This window comes from Pteropus medius, unplaced genomic scaffold, assembly GCF_902729225.1.
Source record: "Pteropus medius unplaced genomic scaffold, Ma_sr-lr_union100, whole genome shotgun sequence".
NCBI classification, from domain to species: domain Eukaryota; kingdom Metazoa; phylum Chordata; class Mammalia; order Chiroptera; family Pteropodidae; genus Pteropus; species Pteropus medius.
This window is the reverse complement of record NW_024340696.1, coordinates 16,880,548-16,902,055: the sequence shown is the minus strand read 5'-3', so window position 1 is coordinate 16,902,055 and position 21,508 is coordinate 16,880,548. Positions and strand designations below refer to the sequence as shown.

Sequence of the window (21,508 nt, the reverse complement as noted above, 5' to 3'; positions counted from 1 at the left end):
TGTCCTGCTCAGAGCGTAACTAATGTGGATCCACAGCTGTGCAGATAACTTTTCCTATCAGTGGATGATAAACTATAAGTGGCTCTATTTGGATGTGGGGAAATTGTCCAGATTTTATTTTATTTATTTTATTTTTTAGGCGAGGCAACCCTTGGTTGACCTTACAGATTGCAAGGACCTTGTCAGCTTACAATCCCTTATTTTTTAATTTTTTTATGCCTACAGTACCTGGTCTTCCTAGCTGGTCTCCCATCCAAGTACTAACCAGGCCCAACCCTGCTTAGCTTCCGAGATCAGATGAGATTCGGCTTGTTCAGAGTAGCATGGCCGTAGACCAGGATCACATGGCTGTAGACAAGGAAATTGTCCAGATTTTAAAATCTGCATTGGAGCAACTAGGAGGGAAATTCTACAGCAATAGCTTCTCTTACCTGGAAATCATCTCAATAGTAATAAATAGAACCAGCCGCATTGCTACTAGTTATACCTAAGAAGAGTGAGCTGCTCATAAAGTTTACGGCCCTGTGGTCTGCTCGCATGAACACTTTCCTGAGTAGTTGCTAAATAGTTTGGAAAGTGGGTCAGCCAGCCCAGGGGCCCTGAAGTCAAGAAGAAAGATCTGGAATGGGCTAATAGTTGGACTCAAGTTTTGGTTTTAGGTCAGTTGCTTCATAAGGATGAAATGCGTAATGGATATTGTTTATCCCTTTCACTTGTGCCTAAATATCTCTTTAGTAATTTCTCGGTATTTCAGGATCCTGAAAATCAGCTCTGTTCTTTCCCCGCAAAACAGGTATGAGGTTCTTGTTTTCAAGTTCATGGTTCCTGTGCAAGACTCATTCTACCTACATCTTGAAAGTCCTAGTTACCTTGACTCTACTGACAGCCTTTGGGATGAAGTACCAAAGGTGTTTGATTCTAAATTTAAATTAGAAACCCAGCTAGAAATTTTACACACTGTTCTGTTCAGCTATATTGAATCTGTATCTTCACTATATTTTTATTCATTTTTGTCAAACATTAATTAAAGAGTACTTACAAGCACTCAGAGTGATACTTAGTGCTAGGGATAAAATGTTTAAAAAAACCCCATATTTTGTTTATCCTGCTCTCTCAGCCTAGAATTACCTTGAATGAACCTGGTAGTCTAATGTCATATCCAGAGCAAATATAAGCACTTGCTTTTATTTTAAAATTGTGTCCTGCTGGGTCCTGGTTTCTGATGAAGTGCCAGTACAGAAGGTAAAGGAGAGAAACCAGGTTTCTAGAGAAGATTCTGGTCAGGCTTGTCCCAACCATCAACCAGAGCAGCTCCCATCTTATACTCAGAGTCTATGATAGATTATTATTTGGGAAAATCTTCCTTCCTTCCTCCTGCCTCCATGGAGAAGAAGACATACCCACACATTGCTGTTGGGCTTGGCTATGAAATTTGCTTTGGCAGATGGAATGTGAGTGGAAATGACAAGGTGCCCTTTCTGAGCCTAGGCCTAAAGAGGCATTGCTCTTTCTGCTCGGCCCACTGAAAGCTTCCAAGCTCAGTCATGAGAATATATATCCAAAATAGCTTCTGTCCTCCAGCCTGCTCCCCAGAGTGAGACACATGAGGCATAGCTAGACACATGTTCACAATAAACATTTATTTTATGACATGGATTTGTTTGTGGTTGTTTATAAGTCTATAGAAAGTGATTGATACAAACACCTAAGTGTAAGATCTCATTTGGACTAAGAGTTTATTCATTAATTCATTCAGAAAACTTTGAGTGCTCTATATATGCCAGGCAGGACACCACTGGCATAGGTGGTTTAAAATTCCTGTTGGCTTTGCTCATCTTCCAGACTTCTGCTCTTTATATTTGATGAAAAGAGGTTTACGGTTATTTATATTATAGAGACTATAAGAAATACAATCAAGACACAGACTCTCAAAGGAAAAAAAATACTAAAACATCATTTTGAGAAGTGACAAAAACCTGACAACAAATTAATGTCGATTACGTGCAAAAAATAAGCAAACCATATGCAAATAAAGATAACTGAAAACTATATTTTTACAAAAGTGGTGGCCCATGATAAGAGGACTAGTTCCTAGCATTTACAATTCCAGTTATTTCTCTGAGAATCGTGTATTAAAGAAACCCAACAGGAATCTCTGACAGTGTTACAACAAAGGAGGCTAATATGACAAAGCCAGCTTTCCTCTGCCCTGTGTGACTAGAGCTTATCTTTCAGGCCTGGGGAAGGTGCCAGAGATGATCTGAATGTATTTAGAATGAATCTTCTTAATGATCTGTCAAGTTCAGTGGAATTTCCAGACTTGGGCTTTAATAATTTCCTGGTTTTTAGTACCTGAGCCTATAAAGATGATATATGGGCCGCAGAGGATGGAGAATGTGGCCAGGTTACAGTGACAAGGTGGGAGCAGAGGAGGTGGAGCCACCGTCAGAATAGGTGGCACGTGTAAACCCTTCTGTTTGTGTCTCTTGGGTGCACACCTGTTTTTGCATCTGGGGACAAGGGGATGGAGAAAGGAGAGGTGAAGTAGCTAGGTTTGGAATTAGGAAATAGACAAAGCTGGAATGTGGGGGCCCTCTGCCCTGCCTTTTTACAAAGCCTTCCTGAATCCTGCCTTCTCTTGCTCCCATACTCACTCCATCCCTAGCCTCTTTACAGTCTGTCCTATTTTCTTCTCTCAAAGGCATTGCTTGATCAGTTGTCTTATAAATCACAGTGTTTTAGAACTCGATGGTGTGATAGAATTATAAATAAGGAGACACATTCCAGACCCCTCATTTACAGATAGGAAATCTGAGACCCCAAAATGGACTGACTTCAAGTACATTTTCCAGCTGGTTAGTTGCAGATCCATGACTGGATCTCGACCTCAGATGATGCTCTTTCCTGTGAATTAATCTCTGCTATAGGCTTGAGATATTATCATCACCCTGAGACTCTTAAAGAAAAAAATATAATAGAGATATAAAAGGATGGAAGTATAATTAAAAGATTTCAGTTATTAAAGACAGGCAAGCAGGGAGACATTTATAAAATAAGGAGACCTTGAATATCTCTCACAAGTTCTGTCTGCTATCTCTTATTCTGCCCAGGGGTTGACGGGGTGGTGGGCAATTTTTTTTAAATGAGAGAGCCTCTAAATCTGCCCATCGTGAAAGAGGGGTTATCCTTTAGAAGTTCAGTACGCATTGACACTTTGAGCATCCTAAGCTATTATGTAAGTCCCTTATTAGCTAATTCTATCATAGCAAATATAATTGGGTACTATTTTGAAATATTAAGGGAGATCTCCCCTTTTATCTCTCATTCTTTTTATTTCTAGGGCCTCTCCCTGCTTTCATTTATTCGAATAAGGCATTTCATGTGATGGGCTGACACACGACAGAATGCAATTAAAACAAAGAATCTAGATCTAGAGGGGACTAAATGATGAGTACAGAACTTCTAGCCGCAGCCTGGACAAGACCTCTGGAATTGGAGAGAGGAAGAGAGTTGAAAAGGAGAGAGGAAAATTTAGAAAGTGACTTTTTTTGGGGGGGGCTCTGCACCTTGTCCATCCTTTGCTGAGCTCTGGAGGCAAACAACAACAACAAACAAACAAACAAAAACTCCTGTTGATAAGTTCGGAGAGAGAGACTGTGGTGTTTATTGATTAACTAATGTTTCATAATAAAGTACCTCAAACAATGAGCATTTACTTAACTCATGCATCTGTGGGTTGGCTGGGAGCAGGCTGAAATTGGTCAGAACTTGGTGGTTCTGCTGATCTCAGCTGGGCTTGTTTACTCATATGTCTGGGTGTTGGCTGGGGATCAGATGATCTAGCCTGGACTTACTGGAGAAGCTTGGCTCTGCACCACATATTTCTTATTCTCCTCAGGTCAGTGGTCTTGCCTGGGTATATTCTTCTCAGGGACATAGTAGAGGTGTAAGAGTGAATGGAAACATTCAAAGTCTCTTAAAGCCTATGCTTGAAATTGGCACAATTTCTTTTATCTCATTCAGTTATTAAAGTCATGTGGCCAAATGATAATCAAAGGACAGAGAAATACAATTTACTGGAGGAATTGCAAAGTCACACAGTGAAAGGTGTCCCTACAGAGAGAGATGAAGAATTGGGCCAGTTATGCAAATGACCATACTGCCCTTTTCTGAGTAGAACCTAAAGAGAGGGCAAACCTCAGCATGCCATGGGAGCAAATACTTGTGTTATTTGTCTGGAAGATAGCAGAACTTTAACTAGTCTTCCAATTTACCTGCATCTCATAGAAATATTTCCTGTGATGTTGGCCAGGGCATTGATGTAACACAAAGAGACAAACCTGAAGCCATCAAATGGTTATATCCTAGCAATGACACACCGGTTTAAAGGCTGAGGACCACAGGAAATGATGGATAGTCATAGTGCATGCCTGTATGACAACCAAAGACTTGTTGCCTTCTTGCTCCAAAGCCTTGGCACCATGAGAACTTTCTGGAACCTAGACATAATCTCTAGAAAAGAGGATGGATGTGTGTTAGGTGGGGTTGGGGGAAATTAAATTGGCTGAGATTAAGTTTTTTTTTAAGTTGGCATATACTAAAACATGTTATAATTTATCGGTTTTTAAAGCTCACTGAATAATTCTTTTAAAATTATTTTTCAGTTAGAGTTGACATTCAATAAGGTAGTTCTCTTTTTAATTTTTGAGGAATCTCCAAACTATTTTCCATAGTGGCTGCACCAATGATTAATTCTTTTGAGTACTCCAACAACTAAGTATTCCAAATAATATGGACTAGAGTACTAGCCAATAGAAATATAATATATAAGTCTCAGGTATAATTTTAAGTTTTCTAGCAGCCACATTCAAAAATATAAAAAAAGACAAGTGAAATTAATTATAATAACACATTTTTGTTTAATATATCCAAAATATTATGAGATTAAGTTTTTACCACTAGTTGGTATGGGAGATTCAAATAGAAATTAAGTTTAAAATCACATTTCTGGCATATCTGAGTTTCTGGTTTGCACTTGATACCAGCTTTCCATACTCCTTAATTTAACTACAAGTTCTGTTTTCTGACTTAGTCATTGCTTTTATAGACTGCCCTATTTCCAATATCAGCACTAGTGTTGGCTTTCTTGTCACCAAGCAATATTTTTCTCTTAGGATTCCATGAGAGTCACCGATGACAGGAAGTGGTGGCCTTGAAATGCAGAGGCTGCATGATCAGTAAGCTCACCTACTAAATGACTTGGTCCAGAACACTGGCTTTGTGACCCGTGTTTCAAATTCCTGCTGAATGGCCTTACGAGTTATTCCACATTTTGGACCTTCTTTATTGCCCTCAAATATTAAATACAGAAATGTCCAGAGTTTACTGTGCAATTTTTTCTCATCTGAGCCATCTTCCACACTCCACTTCCCCCACCACCTTCGCAGTGAAGAAAGTCAAGTTCAGAAGATTTCAGTGAATATGTAAACATACTTCCATTTCTCCCTCCTTAAGGATGCTCTCAGTGAAAAGGAATTTCTTTGGATATACTTCATTTTCAACTTTGTAAACAAGCTAAGCTGGAGTTTCACTCCTGGGATTATTACTAGGGTTGGCTCTTCTCCAACTCAAAGAAGAAAAAGGTACTAGTTTAATTATAGATGGCATCAGTTAATATTGGAGGGTAGGTGTGTTGAATTTCATAGTTTTCTCGGCCATGGCAAAACTTGGGATAGGTGATGTACAGATAAGAGAAGAAGGTGTGAACAATCTAACAGATCTTGTTCTCTTTGTCTATTTTATTTAAATCTTAAAAAGACCCTTTTAAGATAGTCTTTAAGGGGATATTAAAAAGACCCTTTTAGGGGAAGGGGGCATCATCCTAATGTCACAGTATTGTTTATCATCCATTCTCACAACTCAGATGAGTTTCCTTCTGAAACAGGTTGGCTATATTGGAACTTCGTAGGGAGCCGCCTACCTGCACATGATATGTGGACACAACAGAATGAATTCTTGTGGAAATGGTTATCCATCATTCTCGTTGGGTGCCTGGTGGGACAAAAAGTTTTCTTCTTCTTAGAGACTTGCTTTGATGGTAGGACTCATGTGATACAATAATTTCTCTATTGAGTAAAAGTGGCCCTTCAGTCTCGTAAAGACTTCAGTCCAACAGGGTCCCTGGGCTCAGACCACATCCCCTTACATGTGTAATGGAATGGGTTAGTGGGAATGGAGGAGAGCCTTTCTGGAATACTCTCTGGGATCAGATCAAGCCACAGCAAGCCACCTCAGATTGTGTTCCATCTTTCACCTCCCTGCAAGTCCTCACCATCCCTTAACAGGAAAAACACACATGTACGCTTTCTCCTCCAATTTCATGCATAATTGTGAACATCCCAAATCATTAGCATCTGGGGGAAAATCCCCCTCAATCTTAAAACAAAACAAAAACCCAGGACCATTCTCATCTGCCCTAGAAGAAAAATATTTCCTCCTGGAGGGGATACGAAGGAGTGGGTTGCCCTTTTCTCTTGACTGGGCTGTGCCATTATCGATGAAACAAAAATATAGGAGGGAAAATCCCTAAAGTTGGGTTTTCATAGGGAAACAGGATGGCTGATCATATTCTGCTATGTTTCTTCTGTGGAAGTAAAGTCGAAGTTCATTCAGGTTCATTGTTTACCCAAGATTTCATAGAGACTAAGTGGCAAAATGAGGATTAAAGCTTTTCCTTTTTTTTTTTTTGATTCCAACAGTCATGATTTTTTCACTGTTCCAGAGCATATAGCTTTTAGGTCGGCCCTAACTAATAAATACTTGTTGTGAGCAAAAGAAAAGAGAAAGTCCATTTAAATTTAAAGCCGAGACTTATAGCATACAATACAATGAAACGTGCTATGCTGGGGCGGGGAGTGGGGGGTGGGTGGGTGGAAAGTAAGGCTGAATCCCCAGTTCTTGAACGCCACCTTGCTCCTCTCATATATATGCTCAGCCCAGAGCTCAGGTGGTGGTTGAATTTGGGAGGGTTAAGGGGTGTTGACTAAAATGACGAAAGCAGAGATGGATTCCAATTCCATTAGAGCTCAGCCTAAAAGCACTTTCTTTTCTCTGAGTGAAGCAAAGATCAAATGAAAGACAGTTGCTGGGCCCGTCACTTGTTTCCTGGAATCTAATGGACCATGAGAGGCAGGACGTTCATGTGACTCTAGATGCAGCCAAAGATGATGCTTTTAAACTGCTTGCTGGGGATTACAAATGTCTCCTTCTTTTAAAACATACTTTGTCCGTGTGACCAAGTCAGGAATTTTAGAAGCCACTTCCATCCTTTTCTTTCAGCTCGATCGAGGTTTAGGCATGAGATTGACCGATGAATTGATTCATTTAATGGGCAGTAATTAATAAGCTCAGAAAGGAATTTCAGAAGTTGATCTGAGTACTTCCATCTCCCAGCTGGGTCCTTATTAGAGTCAGAGTGATTGATTGATTTACTCATTCATTTATTCACCTGTTTTTCTAATTGACAGGTTTGTGTGCTTAGTGATGCACTTGATTAATGTTTCCAAATACGTGGTTTTTATAATTCTCTCTTTTTTGACATAGTGCAAGACTGAACACTGTTTGTTAACAGAGTATTAACTGAGTTAGAAAAATGCATACCTATCACATCAAACTCATAATTTCATGATTATCACTTCTTAGAATGTAGCTAAAATAGATAGTTAAAAGAAGGCAAATTTAAAGAAAAAAACCAGTGAACAATAGTAGAGATGAGATTGGATGTCTGCCCATCAAATTGTAAGCCTTAGCCATATCTATAGCCTCTATAGCAATGCTTAGCACAGTACCTGGCACGCACTAGGTGCTCAATAAGTGTTTCTGGAATAGATTCAGTTCCTGTGCCTGGCAAACATACCACTGAGCTGGAGGGTCTCTTTGGGAGCTGTGACTTTTCTCTTAGCTTGCCACTGATCTCAGATTTGAAGCTGGTAACATTAGCTTATGTTTTCTGTAAGAAGCATCAGAAATTTAAAGATTAATAACAATAATTGTGTTGATGACGATTATAATCATAATAGCTATTTATTGAATGTTTCCCATTTTCTAGGCATTGTTTTACGTGAGAACACATCATTTCTAATTTCTGATCTTCACGACGACTGTGGCATAGGTTCTAATACTCTCTTTTTTACAGATGAGAAAATATAGACTTAGAGGGATTAAGATCACTCAGCTACACGTGCCAGAGCAAGAAAAGGAATTTTCACGTATGACACCTTGTGTATATTCCTCTGTGCAATGCTGTCCATAGACTTTTTTTTCTCAAATGTGGCTAACAAAGTCATTCTAATGCTAATTTGTGCATCACTTACCTGATTACAGATCAGAACTGACTGCATCAGAATGGCAGTTCAAAGTGGCTGAATTACCTCCTTGCCACAGTGAGAGGACAAGAAATTGTGCCCATGTAGCCATCAAGCCTTCCAATTATATTTTTTTACTTCGTTCCACCAAAAAAAAAAAAAAAAAAAAAAAAAGAAAACAAAAAGCTGGCCAGCCTTGAGCTCTCTAGAAAAATCTTTGAACTGTGGTTTTTACATTAAAGCTATACCTTGTAGCTTTAGGGTGGAGCGATGGGAAGCAGAAGGAGCAAGGAAGGCCAACAGAGGTTTGGTAAAATAGGATCAGGTGCCCACCTGTTTGATAAGACAAGAAACAAAAGTAATTTAGAACTCTGTCCTTCAGACTGAAATGACTCTGTGCTCGCCTTTCTTTGACATCCCAAGAGAGGGATAATAAGGGATCTTTCAGTGGGGCTCTGAAAGACATTCCTTGTGTACTAACCACTTCAAGCCATCTCAAGCCTTTTATTCCAGCCACTGTGTGGCAGCCAGTTCTGGGTATGCTTCGACCAGCTCTGTAGAGGCAACCTGAGTGCCGCCCTGTCTCACTTCCTGCCATGGACCTCTCTGGCATTCCAATAGAGGCCACCTATGGGAATAGATGCAACCCTCAAATGCAAAGGAGTCAATATCCTATGGGAGACAGAAACTGATAAGTAAAATGCTCTCCCTTTATTTTCTTGGTGGATTATTCTGAGATGCACATCGGTAGGTGTCCAGGGAGGTTCCAGGGGATCCAGTAACTAGTAGCCCACAGTGGTGGCCAACTCAGTAACACATCCTTGTGTTGGTCTTTCATTCTATTTCACTTGCCCTGTCCCTTACTTCCTTCTTGCTCCCAGGGAGAATGGTTCCAAATAAACTGTGTACACATGATAAACCTTTGCTTCAGGCTTTTTTAAGGGGCAACTCAGTCAACACAGGATTCTAAGAGTAATATTAATGAACATGTCAAATTTGCATGACATTTTACAATGTACTAAGCTTTTACCCCTTTCATCTGCATGAACACCAGTTATACATACAAGTATATATGTGTACAGTATGTCATACATGGATTATTATTATACTCATGTGCTAGATGAGACAATTAAGATTCTAAGAGGTGAAGCAATTTATTTGAGGGCACACAGAAATTGACAGTTGAGCAAGGATAAGAATATTGTTTTTTGAGCTCTTAGTTCAGTGTTTTTTCTACTTTGACTACATTCAGAGTTCTGGAACCACTTGCCTAGAACTTCGAAAACTGGAATAGTATTCCAGACTTTTGCCTTTACTAGGTTTCAGTTACTAGTACATTATATGTATCGATGAAATTAATGTACATCAAAGTACATTATATGTATTGATGAATTTATTCAAATGACTAAACGTGCCCACTTAAGTGTAGTTATATATTTCCTGAAGCTTTTCTTAAGCGAGTATTCATTTCTTTTACTTCTCCTGGGTCTGATTTGAGGCCAGCCTGCTTCATAAGCAGCTTCCCTTTTCACAAAAATAGTGGGAAGAAGGTATGCTAGTAAATACTGCTACCATTTATTGAGAATAAGCACTGCTCTATGTGTTTTCCATGGTTATCCTGATAAATCCTTAAAGATCTTGTGAGGCATCATTAATATCTACATTTTGAGATACTGAGGCACAGAGCAGTGAAGTCACTTACCCAGGATCACACAGCTAATAATCTGTATAGTCAGCACTTGAAATCAGGCTGACTCCAGAGCTCGCCCTCTTAAATATTATTCTATACTGTCTGGATGAAAAAGTGTATTTAATATTGCTCATTTGTCATTTTATATTAAATGGTAACTACTGCTCAGTTCCCCTGAGCCTGGGAGATGGTGATGAGAGACTATCTCTTCTTCCAGAATCCACTTCATCAACTGTTTTTGCAAAATATAGCAAGTTATGACTATATTGAAGTTATCGCTCTGCCTGTAATACTGACATTTAACAAAGACCCAAGGGGGAGGGTTATTTGAGAATGTGCTCAATGTCTTGAGTCTCTTATAGGCAATGGAATATGATTTTGTGAGAAAATATAGGCATGTATTAAGAAATTAGTTCATCTATTTTGAATCCTCATTAATGTATATTAGAAGTTATTTCTAAGACTAATCATTCATAGATTTAAAAATTAAACATTAAACTTCTAATGAACTTGAGGAATAAAATGAAGAAATAACATGGAGTCACTATGGTCAAGCTGTTCAATTATTAACTTAAAGTGGGCTGATGCGTAAGGAAATGATTATTTTTGTTTCAGCTGACCTTAAGAACTTAAACTTTTGAACTTTCCCGTCCTGCATCAGTACCAGGATGCACATCAGTGTGTTGTGCATTAGTGCCTGGACATACATCCAACTGTCAGTTAACCATCTGAATGACCTCAAGAAGAAAATGTTTTATTTTCTAGACCTCTGGACACCTGATGATTACTCTCTTGGACCAATTGGAGGCTAAGAATGCAGAACTGATTCTTCTCAAGAATGTACTTTTTACTGTAAAACTTTCAAAGGGTATATGTGTGTATATATATGTGTATATATGTGTGTGTGTATGTATGTATGTAGTATGTATGTATGTTTCCTTTAATCATCTAACTCTCCTTTGGGAGGCGGAGCAATGTGACTTTTCCTTTCACATGTGAGGAAATTGAGATCGTGGGACATAAAGAAGCCTGCTCAAAGCCACATTAGTGAATGATGGCTTATTTTTCTGATCCAGAAGTGACTGACTCTAGACAGGCATGCACGTGACCACTGAATGATCCAGACTTCCATCAGGGCACCCATTGGTAGTGGTCTCACAGGAGGGTAGTGGGCATTAGGAAGACAGGACACATTTGAAGTCTGTTCCCAGACTCTGTGGTCAGAATAGTTTATAGACTTTGAGCAAGAGGTAGTGCCTTTCACCAAGTATTCCTATCATGATTTCCTGGGCTGACAATAGCCAGTTTTAACAGAGGCAGGCAGTGGGGCCCTGTTATTTCTTACTCTTATGACCTGAGGCAAGCCACTCCTCCTCTCTGTATGATCTGTAAAAAGTGGATAATTACGTTTGCGCTACAGATTTGTGGACTAAGTGAGATGCTATAAATAAAGCCTTAGAACACTACCAGGTGTAAGTAAGTACTGCATAATGGGAGCTGTTCGATGGGTGGAAAAATAGCAGCAGGGAGGTCTGGAAGTATGCAAAAACAGGGAGCCATACCTAAGAAAACTGCTCCTGACTCTTGCAGTATGAAGTCACAGAGAGGATCGTTCAAGAGAAGTGACCAGTGGGCATAGAACTGTAGAGTTTTAAAAAAGATATATCTGCTAAAATATTGGCAGAATTTCATCTCCACACACACATCCACACCCACACATCTGGGCGCTTATTGCTGTTACGATGCTCATTTGGCTTCCTTTGGAAGGAAAGGACCAGAGGCGGTTTCGTCAACTTCATTGCTGAGAGAATGTCCCCAAGGAGACCTGTCTCCATGGGCCTTTCATGTTGGATTTGGAAGAACTTGCAAGTGAGATCAGTACCTCTTTCACTGTTTTGAAGCTTTGCTCTTTGTAGTGACATGTTCTCAAGGCTTCTAAGGGAGATTCTGAGAAAGTAATGAGCAGAAGGAAGCCAGGCTTCCAATTGGGTAAAGGCTTACAACTTTCTATCGGTGGAGAAGGATATGATTTCTGAATGGGGAAAAGAAATAGAATGCTTTGTAACAGCAAGCTGTTCTTCGTATAGGTTGATGGCACTTCTGGCCTGCTGTTCCCTGGACCTACTGGTTGATCCATTTCCTTACTGTCGGGTTGGGTCAGCACCGAGCCTTCCACACTAACACTCCCAAGGTGGGCGCTGGGGTGATGGTGTGTGACAGCCCGTCTGGGGAACCATCTTTGGCCTCATTATCCATGAGATCTAACCACTGAGCTAACCAACAGAATTAACCAGACATGGTATATATTGTATTGTCCTGGGGGTTCCGTATGGGTGTTTCCATAAAATGGCAATTTCTCCATTCAGACCCTAAAAATGAAACTCTTGAGCATCAGAGGGAGCAGCAGGAGTGAGAACACCATCAGAAGAGCACAAAGTAGAGAGAACACTGTCAAGAGATGACTGTTTTTATACTGTCTGTCTAAGCAGGGAGCTGTTATGATGCATTAACTCTGAGAGAACAGGTGAGGCCTGGTGCTCAGATGAGAGATGAGCTATGAGGCAGCCACCTGGAGAGCCAAATGCTCATTGTCCTTGTGTCTTGGAGAGCCTGATATCGACTACACAGCTCTCTTGTTGTTTCCTCCTTTCTATCAAACTGCTTTTATCCAAGAGCCATTAGCTGTCAGCTGTTCCTCTCCTGGCAGGACCAGGATTAGAGTGGGCTGGCGGATGGCAGGTACCCTTGGAAATGGTGGCTTTTGTCTGTGCCTTGTCTTTGCAGAGTGAGGAGCAGAGAGAGGTCAGTGAAGCCCTAAAAACTGTCATGCGTGAGGAGAAAGGGATATAGTGTCCCTTTTTTGGAATAAAGGAGTAAGAGTTTTACTTCTTCCTTTAGTTGCCCAGTTATTTCTTTCTCTTCTTATTCTATAGAGCAGAAATAACCAATCCAGAGCCTCTGTCTGAACTGAATTTTGTTCTAAGAATTATGCCTCATCTTACACGTTCCTGTGTTTTCTTTGTCTTCCCTAGGCTGATCCTGTAGGGCATTTGCTATATTCAGAACTTTTCCCCAAACTCCAGTCCTCCCACCCTGAAAGATGACTTCTAAACCAAAGTGAATTTCCCTCTTTCTTCCCAGGGTAATGACTGGTACCCACTTTGCAGAAATCACCGGTCACCTAGTTTTTCTCCAGGACTTCTGTTACTGAACAGTATGCCCAGCACTCTGTATGGGTCCAGAGTAATTTGCTTTTGAAAGCAACGGAAACATTGTGCTGTAATTTTTGTAGTCTACTGCCTATAAAAGATTGTAAAGGCTCGCGTTGGCCTCTGATGGTTCTTTTTAATTGTAACTTGCAAGAGTGAAATGAATTGCTTTAACACATGGGTTTGTGAAGTGCAACTACTGCCAAACTAATTTCATTCTCTTGAGGGAATCTACAGATGAAGATTTAAGTAAAGATGAAAGCAATTCAGCCATTTTAGACCAATTCCCAAAGGCAATTCTGGGCCCTCAGATATTTCCCAGCAGTTGTTGCTGTGAAGTCTAAGGAGTGAGGAAATTAGTCTCGATGTAAGAGAGACTCAGAGGCCTTGGTCGGCTCTTTCTTTGGGCAAGCTCTACAAGCCTGTGAAGCTCCAGCCACTTGGCTGGAGAGTACAGATGTAGTTGTTCATTGTAGCCCTTTAATGAATGTAGGAAAACTGTCAAAATCTAGCCCCCTCTAGTGATGACCATGTTCTGAGATGAAATGCTATGCAGAGGCTCATAAAGTGATGCCAGGCCTTGATATTACTCACCACCCTTTAAGAATGCCCTTGCTCTACTTCCAACAGTCAGTCCTTCACCCAGAATTCCTCCTTTTAGATCCATTATCATTCACGTTGCATGTTGAAGCTTATTTTTCAAACATCTCTTCCTGGGATGGTGTGTCAGTTAGTTTTTGCTGTGTAACAAATCACCCCGAAACCTAGCGGCTTAAAACAGCAACCATTTATTGACCTTATAATTCTGTTGGTTGGAAATTTGGGTTGGGTCTAGCTAGGTGGCTTTTCTGTTCTCTACTGGGCTCACTCATTTATCTTAATTGCAAGACGGTCCTATGGCTGGTTAATTAGCATGGTCTCGGTGAGGATAGCTTATCTCCACTCCTTGTAGACTGTCATCCTAGAGCAGGCCAGCCCAGGCTTGTTCACGTGACCACTGGGTAAGGTTCTCAAAGAGTGTGGAAGCTGTAAGGCTTCTTAAGGTTTGGGCTCTGGAATTTGCAGAGTCTCTTCTGCCACATTCTATTGGTCAAAGCAAGTTACAAGGCCAGTCCTGATTGGAGAGGTGGGGAAACAAATTTCTCTTGATGGGAGGATCTGCAAAGTCACACTATAGAAAGTGTGAATACAGGGAGGGGAATAATTGAGACCATGTTTTACAAGCAATATTCTACAGCGTAGAGAAGACCTGCGTTTCACTTGGGACAGATTTGTGTTTTGTTTTGGTTTGTTTTAGGCAATTGAGGCTCATTTTCTGAGGAAAACATTAGACTGCTTTTTAAGGAATTTCAAATTATAGGTCTAGAGTTTATAGCAAAATATAGGTCTAGCAGTCTCTATGGAACTGAATGAAGTTCCCACCTTGCCTTCAATTATCAATGCAATGCCCAGTGCAAGTGCCTTTTTAGGGCTGTGTTTCCATGGATGTTCTCTTTGGTTCTTAGACCCCACTAACGTCACCTTTGTTGCTAGGCCTTCTGTCATTGCAAAACTAATACCATAAACTATTGCCAAGGGACAACACACTCAACTTTTCATGATCTGTGTTTTGATTATGTATGTTTTGATTTATCTGAGGTGACTCAGTCACTTGCTCTGTTGATATTTCCATGTTCACTCTGTTTGCATTTACCATGCATGCAGATTTCAACCAAGAAATAAAGCTGTCTCCTCTCTATTGTTGGGGAAGTTTGAGTGACTGAAGCTTGGCTTACACTGCTCTTTTTGAACGAATCTCATTGAGGATATGCTTAGTCCTTGTGTGGGAAGAGATGCAGGAAAGTCTGTGGTCATACTCATTGTCCTGAGTCAGGATCTTGTCTGGCAGGTACATTATACATCCCTCTTCCTGGATATCACATACAACTGAATTCAGTACAACTGTCAAGACAACTCTAAGAGATTTTTCTTTAGATCATTCACTCTTTTGGACTGTCCTCTTCTGCTCTCCTTTCTTACATGAATAATTTGAGATTTGACTGCATAATACATGCATGGTGGTTTATTTATGGTTTTCGATAGAGCCCTTGCATGCTTCATTGTGCTTTATGAAACTCTAATTTATTCAGATGATAAATCTCCCCTTTTCCTTTTCAGAGGTAGCTTCCTGAAGGACCTAAAATATAGTAAATATTAAAACAGTAATGCCTTAAAAGTATACTGTGGGGCTGAAGAGTTCATCTTCTAATAATAAGGGCCTACCACGAGACAGGTGGTGCCTAGGCACTTTAAATGCATGAATACATGAATAAATAACTCTCACTTGTAACCTTTAGGTTTGGTCGTCCTTATTTTATATGAGAAAACAGGCTCATAGCGGTTAAGTAACTTACTTAGAAGAGCATGGAATCAGTATCTCACTAAACCAGAGTGTGAACCAAGGTCAGTTTAGTTCCAGAGCCAGTTCTTCTTACATTACATGGGATTCTTACTGTGCTAGTGACCTTTGACTGCCGAGTCACCGCTGGCATCATTTTGTAGGAGTAGTCTTACTTCTTTCTGGAAGAAGCAAGGAAATCGATGCCCTCACCTCCTCATCTTCATGATTCCATGACATAGCTACGAGATAGAAGTAATCTTTTAAAAACTCATGTGAGATTGGAATGGCAGATATTGCCTGAGCCTTGGGGAAAGGCATTGGCAGAGTGGGGGATATGAAGTGGGTAGGGTGATTCATAAAGGTGCTTCTCCATCAGTCTTGAAAGTATGCATCTTAAACCTGAATCCCAAGATGTAAGAATGCATCTTACTATCAGGTTGCCCAGCATCAGTGTCTTAGAAAACTCTCAGCATGGAGTGGTGGTAAGGCTGCCAGCCTCTTCTCTCTTGACCTAGAATTGGATCTTGATGGTCTTGTAAGTCCTTGGTGGTGTTCAGAAATGAAGGCACCGGGTTAGATTCCAACTTCTTCGTAACACATCTCATTATTATTATTAACTATTATTGTTAATTGAAGTCAGTTACACCACAGCTGCTCCTGTAAATCAGATTATCAGCCTTACATAGATAGTTCAGCCTCCTGCCATGTTATGCTTCTAGAAATACCTTCACTCCAGGTAGTGTACTTGGTTTCAGTAGTTTGATTCTAATTTGAAAAGCATAGTTTTTGCTTCTAAGTTGTTTGGTTTCAAAGCATCATTTCTCAAGTGTGTTCCCAAGTCTGGAAAACCCTCAGAAATCAACTACATAATTTAGCTTATGAAAGGTTTGGAAAAAATTCTGCATTTATCATACCTGTTTTATCATACATGTTTAATACTGGGCAGAAATCAAGAGCTGCATTTGGACCTGTTACTTTTGAATTGCTTATTATATATCTGAGTGGAGATGTTCAGAGAACAAGTAGATCTATGAGCCAGGCACTCATGGAGAGACCAGATTTAGAGATAAATGTTAGAGAATTAAACAGCATATAGATATTTTCTTTAGAAAACATTTATTGTGATAAGAATACTTAACATGGACTCTATCCTCTTGACAGATATTAACTGTACAATACATTATTGTTGACTATAGGTACAATGTACAGCAGATCTCTAGAGCTTATTCATCTTATTCAAATGAAACTTTATGCCTGTTGATTAATAACTCCCCATCCCCCTGACCCCCGCTAACCTCCATTCCAGTTTAGCATGTAAATGCTTTCTATTGCAATGAGCCTCTCCCTAGTGTAAAGAGGGAGAAGAGGGCTGAGCTAGGAACCTGGAACAGTTATGGGAAACTCATGGCTCCAAGGTATAATAAAATCACATCAAACAACATGGAAAGCTTTAAAAAAACACACATAAAGAGAATATATTAATTATGATTAAAAAACTTGAAAATTGACTGAAATAATATTAATTCACATAAAACCATGCAGAGTATTCAGTGCTTTTAAATTTAACTTTGGACCTTTTGCAATTTCAAAACAGTGACAGCTTTGCTGACAATAATATCTTGGATTAAAGGGTCTTTATGCTTCTAGCAGACTCTGTTCTCCGAAGTCCATAAGAGGGACTACACAGACCTCTTTTATTTATGGGTTCTTCTCATCGCTTCTCAGCCTTTTTGGTTAAGATCAAGTGTAGTATTTATGCATTCTTCCATTTGCACTCTCTGTGGAACCTCCAGAATTTTAGATCTGGATTATTGGCTTTGGCTTGAAAAGTTGAAGGGAAGATACAGGAAGGTAGAGGAAAGAAATTTAAAAATGCAACCTTAAATGAGCATGGGGACACATTCATCTTCACACACACAAATGTAGAGGAAGCAGTGGGAAGATAAAAGAATGAATACATACATCATTGAAGGAAACAATGTTAAAATACTTTCTTTGAGACCCACACTTGATGGAGGATGATTCACTTATAATGGGTCATATCTGTTGAAGATAGTCATATCTTTTCCCTGACTTATAAAAACTGTGATTTTTAGGCAGTTCTATATAATTTTGGGAAAATAATCTTGATAAAAGTATGTGAGTAGGGCTTTTTAGTTCTCTTCTTTATTTTTCAGATTATTTTTCAAATTATTTCTCCCAGGTTTCCAGACTTTTAGTTTGCTTGTTTTTCTCCATTAAAGAAAAAAAAAAATCATACCAGAGGGTAAAGGGGAGGGGAAGGGGGAAGTAGACAGGGTAAAGGGGGGTCAAATATGTGGTGACAGAAAGAAATCTAGCTATGGGAGGTGAACACACAGAGTAAATGTATTTATGCCTTACTGTTAAAATGTACAGCTGAAACTTATTGAATTTTGTTAACCAATGTCACCATAAAAAATAAATAAATTTAAAAAGAAAAGAGAAAAAATATCAGACCCATTTACCCCCAATATATCACTTATTTATTGATTGATTGATGATTAATTTATTCATTCAACAAATACTTATAGAACACTTACTATGCTCTAGGCACTGTTCTAGCTCTGAGAATACAGGTATACACAAAATATATAAACATTTCTTCCTTCATAGAATTTCTATTCAAGTTGGAGAGGAGAAGGAGTTAGTAATTAAGTAAATATAAGAATAAAGTACACATATGTCAGATGGTGGAAAGTGCTATGGAAAAATATAAAGCAAGAAAGGGGCAGGGTGGTGGTTGAGTTTGAACTTTAAATAAGGTCATCAAGGAAGGTATCATTTGAGCAAAGATCAGGAAGTGAAGAAGAGAGCTGTGTGGCTATTGGGGGGGCTGTTCTCTGCTATCACTGCGAGAGGACTGGGGAGAAGGAAATGTTCCACTCAGAGAAATAAAATGTTAATACTGGCATTTCAGATGACAATTAGGGAGATGGTTTCGGTGCAAAGACCTTTTTGGAGTCCTGCAAATCATGCCATGCAAGTCACTGCCAACATTGCCAGTGGGAAAGACCAACCCAGGAGAGGCATTTTGAGTAATTCCTTACAAAGGTGAAGGCTGTCCTGTGTGGCAGGTGACAGCCAATGAATGGATCTGTTGTAAAAAGTTGAAGGCTCCCAGGAACATAATAGGATACCAGAAGACATTTAAAAATCATCAAGAAAAGGAAAAAAAAAAAAAAACCTACAGGGATTCATTTCTTTTACAGTCATTTTTCTAACTCTTAATTGGCTTCTATCAGAAATGTTTCTTCAGACCTTTGAATCTGTTCTGAGTCTGGGCATTATTTGGTTTTCTGTAGGTCTAGTAATGATCCTTTGTCCCCATGAATCAACATGGATAATAAATGTTAGAAGTATAACTGAGGAGGTCTGTCTAGGTTGGTGGAAAACTGAGAGGAAATCAGTGGCTTCTAATATTTCTGGGGTGATATGCTTATTCCAGATCTTGAGTCTTTTCTTCATGAACTCTGGATAATTATGTCTCTGATACCAGGGTGAGGTGTTTAGGGCTGGCAGGTTTCTTTGTCCTAGGTAGTGCTCTCTCAACCCCCATTGGTTTCCCGGAGTGTCATGCCATTTGCTTAGTTGACTCTTCATCTAATCTCTAGGACAACTAGATATCCCAATCAGGGTCACCAGGTATGCTGTGCAAATTGTGCCATACACAAGGGCACCTAACCAACAGGGCAAGTGGGAGCTAAACTCCACTCTGTGGCTTGCTTACCAAGCCATGTACCCTGTCATGGAGTAGTATCCATCTGGAGAAAGAGGTATCTTTTTCTAATTTACCCAGAAATACCTTATGTTAGTCAAGCTGCGTTCCTTGTGGCTGCGATCACCCAAAAGGGGCATCTTTTCTAATTCACACAATGGAAACACGGGGGCCAGCACTGGCCCAGTTCCAGTTTTCAATGACATATCTTTAAAAAAAGCCCTCTCCCTCTGTCTTTCTATGTGCATGAGCAGACAGAGTCCACTTGTATGGTTACACACACAAATACATCCCTTGTCTGTAGTTAAGAAAAACTCATTTTGTCTTTCAAATTTTGTTTCATCAAAGCTGCAGGCTGTAATTATGCTGGGAACAAGTCAAGGTTATTGTCCACCTACCTGCGTCAGAATGAGCGATTAGCTGTCACGGAAGTAAAATCAGGCTTGGTCTATATTCTGGCTTTGGAGCCAGATTTCTAAAATTCAAATTTCGATTCTACCTTTTACCTGCTGTATCAACTTAACCAATTCCCTTAACTGCTCTGTGATTCAGTTTTCTCATCACCATTGCTGATATCTTTTTTAGCATCATCACTGTCATCCCTATCATCATTGACATCTAATTTCTGGTTCCTTTAGAGCCTTTTTCTCTACAGCTAGAGGCTAGGCTTTTTTTGTCCGTAGTTCTTTCCCTCCCCCATATATTACTGTGCCTGCCAAGTTATTCCCAAGCACCAGATTGGGCTTCCTCCGTGTCTGGGTTCCTCCTGAGTAGGCATCCCGGATATCACCTGGGTACAGGCTGTTTCGATTCAGTGGGATCCAAAGTTAACAGACTGTGTTCCCTACAGGAGGATAGACTTAGGGATTTCATGTGTTCAGAAAAATAAATTAGATAAAAAGAAATGTTACTCTGAACAATCATTGTGTGAACTTACTTGGATTAGGGTTTAAAGAAAATATATAGGCCTTATGTGCATCATAAAAATGATAGCTATCATTTTTTGAAAATATACTGTGCTCTAAGGACAAGCCTGGATTTTTAAAAACACAAATATCTTAGAAATTCTGTGAGATAGATATTCTGATGAGGAAATATGAGGCAACTAAAATACACAGTGATGACAGATTTATAAAGGGCAAGGCTAGCTCATACTCTTTCCCTGACACAATTTTCTCCCATATATTAGTCTGATCATTTTCTGACCTCTGGATTCCCTAAATATGTGTATGAAACATAATTCAGTCATAGATGGTAAAGAAAGCATTTTTCAATTAACATACTTAATTATTTTCTTATTATGAAAATAATATATAATCAATGTATAAAATTTTGAAACAATATGTAAATAACTTACCTAAGGACGTGCTGATCTGATAAGTGGTAGTCAAGGCTTTACCTTTCCCGACAAGCTATGCTCTTAACCACAGTTTTGTAGGAAACCCTTTCCCTAGGTTGGTCTCCTTTGGTTAACTCATACACCAGGTCAAATTCATTATTATTTAACATACTGGCACATCTCAGTTCAGGGCATTTTTTGTTTCCCACAGTTTTATCTATCTTTATGCCCCTTGGTCAAATAGGCAGCCAATTTTGGAGATAGTAACATCTCATGATAGCAAATATAACTGGAAAAGCCAATGATGTAAATGGATTCAATGTCTCTACATGATAAATTGCCTCCTTTTAAAGAATATCTAATGATCTGTCTAGCTTGATGGCAGTGTTGTCACATTATATGCATACTGGTAAATTTTTTGCATACTGTTTGGCTAAGGGAGGTCCCAGGTCACCTCCCCCTTTCTTTGTAGTTTCCCAAACTCTACTTCCTGCTGAGGGCGGGGGTGGGGGGTAAGTCTTCCTTTTTTAAATTTTTCTTTGAGTTATACATTAATATGATGCTGGATAAACCCATAGTCACATCTAATTTTCCTGGTCAAATTGGTTTACTTCTCTTTCTAGTCTAGTTATAATAAAATTCAATGTGAGCCCTATAAAGTGATAGAGAAAATACATATCAGGATCTCGGACCCTTCATCTGTAATATTAAGAGTTAGGTTAGATGATAACTAAAGACTTTTCCATCTCTCAGGTTCCTTAAAACTTTCCATTAGTCACAACAATGAGAGA

At 39.5% G+C, this 21,508-nt stretch overlaps 1 pseudogene; it reads right to left on the bottom strand.

The window, feature by feature from the left end:
- Positions 1-216: 216 nt before the first annotated feature.
- On the bottom strand, positions 217-335 carry LOC120609594 (uncharacterized; annotated as a pseudogene).
- Between the last annotated feature and the right edge of the window lie 21,173 nt (positions 336-21,508).